General features: G+C 37.0%; 1 pseudogene across 1 annotated transcript; it reads left to right on the top strand.

The window, feature by feature from the left end:
• The first annotated feature begins 2,441 nt into the window (after positions 1 to 2,441).
• LOC126946238 (histone deacetylase 1-like) lies at positions 2,442 to 4,440 on the top strand (annotated as a pseudogene). Its single transcript, XR_007722607.1, has one exon. The product of XR_007722607.1 is annotated as a histone deacetylase 1-like (transcript).
• Positions 4,441 to 5,445: the final 1,005 nt, after the last annotated feature.

Raw genomic sequence — 5,445 nt, 5'->3', positions numbered from 1 at the left:
ATTCTAATTGTGACTGTGTAGTAAATAATACTACTCCAAATTGAAATCAATAAATATTATCTAAGAGATGCAATCACTCAAGAAAGATTGTCTAATTTGTTGTTACTCTTGATTAAACACAATTTATGTGAAAATATTGAATATAAAAAATACTTAGTGACTATTCTGAAATTAAGGGAAGGCAAATTATGTAAAACAAATCCACAATAATTTCCAAAAAAAATAAAGAAATCTATGTTTATTCTATTGGTAATGAAGCTATTTCCCCATGTTAGATTCTAAAAGTTTCATACATGTTTAGATTTTCAATCCATTGAGAAATTCATTTTTGTGGTGTGAAGTAAGGGTCTTTCCTTCATATGAATATAAAAATGACCCGTTTAAGCAAAACATTTCTTCTCCATTGCATTTAAACTATGTTATAAATCTTGTGAACATACATGTGTTGATCTGTTTCTGGATTCTCGATTCCATTATTCTATTTACAGATGCACCAATAATACCATGCTGAACTAGTCCACATCTATTAATGATAGGTTTTCATATCTGGTGGTTTCGTTTTATTCTTCCTCGCTGTGATTGCTCTGAATATTCTTATGCTTTTGCAGTCCCAATATAATTTTTAGAATTGACTTGTCAGGCCAGGCACAGTGGCTCATGCCTGTACTCTCAGCACTTTGGTAAAATTTAAAGGTCAATCTCCCTAATGAACATAAACAAAAATTTTTATTATATATTATAAAATTGAATCCAGTGATAAAATACATTGCTATGATCAAGTTTGGTTTACTCTGAATTCAAAGGTGATATGATATTTTTCAAAATTATTTAATTATTATATCAAAGTTTTGATAGCTTTAGTTTCATGAGTACTCTCTCATCCTACGATATATTTAACATATTTTTAAAGAAAATACTTTAATGTGGCTGGGTGTGGTGGCTCATGCCTGTAATCCCAGCATTTTGGAAGGCCAAGGCGGGCTGAGTACTAGAGGCCAGGGGTTCAACGCCAACCTGGCCAACATGGTAAAACTCTATCTCTACAAAAAACACACAAACCAACCAACAAACAAACAAACATAAAACCTTAATATGAACTTAATAAATATTGCATTCATTATAATAATAAAAATTAACTTTTTGTCAAGAAAAATCAATTTATCATCAATTATTTGAATGGGTAAACATCAAGGAAAAATGAGAAAAGAGGTATAAATTAGAAAAAGTCTATGAGAATCTCAATAAATGAATTAGGATGAAGGTTAAAACTCTATACCTGTTTGTAATAAGAAAAACATTTCTAGCAGACCAGGAATAGAAGAACGCATCCTTAGTATATGAAACAAAATCTTATAGCAAACATCATATTTAGTGGTGAAATATTAAAAGTTTTCCTCCTTAGAGTGGCAATAAAACAAGAACACCTGTTGTCATCACTTACATTCAACACTGTAATGAAAGTGCTAGCCAGTGAAATAAAGTAGCAAAAATAAATAAAAGGTAAAAGCACTAGAAGTGAAAAAATAAGAGATTTATTATTTGCTTATGACACTGTTATGTATTGAAAAGATTAAAATAATCTATACACATCTGTTAGAAATAGTAAGTGTATTAGGAAAGTTCACTGGATAAAAGGTCAATACACAAAAATCAATCAGTATTAAAATTTGAGAAAAAAAAAGATACTTTTTATGATAGCATCAAATACCTAAGAACAAATCTAACAAAACACGTGCAAGAGCCCTATACAGAAAGCTATCAGACATTATTAAGAGAAATTAAGGAGGATCAAAATAAATGGAGGGATATGACATGTTAATTGAAAAACTCAATATTATAAAGACGTCAATTAGTTGCAAATTGGTATATTTTGACCCCTATGAAAACTTCAGCAGATTTTATGTAGAAACTGACAAGTCAATTCTTTTTTTTTTTTTTTTTTTAACGGAGTCTTGCTCTGTCGCCCAGGCTGGAGTGCAGTGACATGATTTTGGCTCACTGCAACCTCTGCCTCCCGGGTTCAAGCGATTCTCGTGTCTCAGCCTCCCGCATAGTTGGAATTACAGGCGCCTCCCACCACGCCTGGCTAATTTTTGTATTTTTAATAGAGATGAGGTTTCATCATGTTAGCCAGGCGGGTCTCAAACTCCTGACCTCAAGTGATCCACTCACCTTGGCCTCCCAAAATGCTGGGATTACAGGCATGAGCCACCACACCCAGCCACATTAAGGTATTTTCTTTAAAAATATGTTAAATATATCATAGGACAAGAGAGTACTCATGAAACTAAAGCTATCCAAACTTTGATATAATAATTAAATGAATTTCAAAAATATCATATCACCTTTGAATCCATAGAAGAAACCAAACTGGATCATGACAACTGTTCACTTTATTACTGGATTCAATTTTATAATAAATAATAAAAATTTTTGAGGGCAGATGGACCGACTGATGGTAGGGACGGGAGGCGAGCAAGATGGCGCAGACGCAGGGCACCGGGAGGAAAGTCTGTTACTACTACGATGGGGATGTTGGAAATCACTACTACGGACAAGGCCACCCAATGAAGCCTCACCGAATCCGCATGACTCATAATTTGCTGCTCAACTATGGTCTCTAGCAAAAAATGGAAATCTATCGCCCTCACAAAGCCAATGCTGAGGAGATGACCAAGTACCATAGCGACAACTACATTAAATTCATGCGCTCCATCCGTCCAGATAACATGTCGGAGTACAGCAAGCAGACGCAGAGATTCAACCTTGGTGAGGACTGTCCAGTATTCGACGGCCTGTTTGAGTTCTGTCAGTTGTCTACCGGTGGTTCTGTGGCAAGTGCTGTGAAACTTAATAAGCAGCAGACGGACATCGCTGTGAATTGGGCTGAGGGCCTGCACCATGCAAAGAAGTCTGAGGCATCTGGCTTCTGTTACGTCAATAATACCGTCTTGGCCATTCTGGAACTGCTAAAGCATCACCAGAGGGTGCTGTATATTGACATTGATATTCACCATAGCGACGGCGTGGAAGAGGCCTTCTATACCACAGACCGAGTCATGACTGTGTCCTTTCATAAGTATAGAGAGTACTTCCCAGGATCTGGGGACCTACAGGATATCGGGGCTGGCAAAGGCAAGTATTATGCTGTTAACTACCCGCTCCGAGATGGGATTGATGACGAGTCCTGTGAGGCCGTTTTCAAGCCGGTCAGGTCCAAAGTAATGGAGATGTTCCAGCCTAGTGCGGTGGTCTTACAGTGTGACTCAGACTGCCTATCTGGGGATCGGTTAGGTTGCTTCAATCTAACCATCAAAGGGCACGCCAAGTGTGTGGAATTTGTCAAGAGCTTTAACCTGCCTATGCTGATGCTGGGAGGTGGTGGTTACACCATTCGTAATGTTGCCCGGTGCTGGACATACTAGACAGCTGTGGCCCTGGATACGGAGATCCCTACTGAGCTTCCATACAACGACTACTTTGAATACTTTGGACCAGATTTCAAGCTCCACATCAGTCCTTCCAATATGACTAACCAGAACACGAATGAGTACCTGGAGAAGATCAAACAGCGACTGTTTGAGAACCTTAGAATGCTGCCGCACGCACCTGGGGTCCAAATGCAGGCGATTCCTGAGGACGCCATCCCTGAGGAGAGTGGCGATGAGGACGAAGAAGACCCTGACAAGCGCATCTCGATCTGCTCCTCTGACAAACGAATTGCCTGTGAGGAAGAGTTCTCCGATTCTGAAGAGGAAGGACAGGGGGGCCGCAAGAACTCTTCCAACTTCAAAAAAGCCAAGAGAGTCAAAACAGAGGATGAAAAAGAGAAAGACCCAGAGGAAAAGAAAGAAGTCACAGAAGAGGAGAAAACCAAGGAGGAAAAGCCAGAAGCCAAAGGGGTCAAGGAGGAGGTCAAGTTGGCCTGAACAGACCTCTCTAGCTCTGGCTTCCTGCTGAGTCCCTCGCCTTTCTCCCCCAACCCTTCAGATTTTATATTTTCTATTTCTCTGTGCATTTATATAAAAATGTATTAAATATAAATATCCCCAGGGACAGAAACCAAGGCCCTGAGCCCAGGGAAGCTGTGCTGGGTGAGCTCTTCCAGGGGCCGCGTTGCCACCCATTCTTCCCCAGTTCTTAACTTTGAACCATAAAGGGTGCCAGGTCTGGGTGAAAGGGATGCTTTTATGCAACCGTAAGACAAAATCCTGAAATGCGAAGTGCCTGCTTAGTAGGTTTGGAAAGGTGCCCTTATTGAACATTCTAGAAGGGATGGCTGGGTCTTCAAGGATCTCCTATTCTTTTCAGGCTCCTAAGGTAACATCAGCCATTTTTAGATTGGTTCTGTTTTCATACCTTCCCACTGGCCTCAAGTGAGCCGCGAAACACTGCCTGCTCCCTGTCTTCTCCTAATTCTGCAGGTGGACATCGCCAGTCTAGTTTCCTTTTTGAGATATTATTTTCATTTTTGTGAGCCTCTTTGTAATAAAATGGTACATTTCTATATAAAAAATAATAATAATAATTTTTATTTTCATCCATTAGGGAGATTGGCCTTTAATTTTCTTATTATGTCCTTGTCAGATTTTCTCATAAGTATTATTATAATCACATAAAATGAGTTCAGAACCATTCCTTCCTTTCTTATCCTCTAGAAGAATTTGTGTGACACTGATGTTATTTTTCTCTTAAATGTTTTGAAAAATTTACTATCATCTGAGGCTAAATTATTCTTTGTGGGAAAGTTTTTAATTACAAATTTGATTTCTTTAATAGATATAATATTATTCAAATGTTATACTTGTGATAGTTTTCATAAATTGTGTTTTTTAAAGAAGTTTTCTATTTCATCTAAAATTGAATTTATTGTCATAAGATTAAATCAATCTCTTATCTTTTTAATATCTGTAGAATCTCAGTGGTATCCCTCTTTTCACCCAAGATGTTGGCAATTTGTGTCTTATCTTTTTTTGTCTTGATCAGTTTTGGCAAGAGTTAATCAATTGTATTAGTCTTTCTGAAGAACTAAATTTAAGCTTGTAGACTTAGTCTATTAAATGTTTTCTGTCTCTTTAATTAATTTCTGCCTTTATCTTTATTATTTTCCATCATCTTTAATTAGGTAGAATTTGTTCTTTTCCTAGTTTATTTATTTATTTATTATTTATTTATGAGGATAGATAGGTGTATATATTTATGGGGTACATAAGATGTTTTCATACAAAAATGCAATGTGAAACAAGCACATCATGGAGAATGGGGTATCCATCCCCTCAAGCATTTATCCTTTGTGTTTTGAACAATTCTATTACATATCTTATGATATTTTAAAATGTACAATTAAATGATTATTGACTATAGTCACCCTGTTGAGCTATCACAAAGTAGGTCTTATTCATTCTTTCTATTTTTTATTTTCTATTAACTTTCTGTTTCTATTTT

Source organism: Macaca thibetana, chromosome X (genome assembly GCF_024542745.1).
Source record: "Macaca thibetana thibetana isolate TM-01 chromosome X, ASM2454274v1, whole genome shotgun sequence".
Classification (NCBI taxonomy): Eukaryota; Metazoa; Chordata; class Mammalia; order Primates; family Cercopithecidae; genus Macaca; species Macaca thibetana.
Note: the sequence above shows the minus strand (reverse complement) of the source record. Positions and strands in the feature narration are given on the sequence as shown.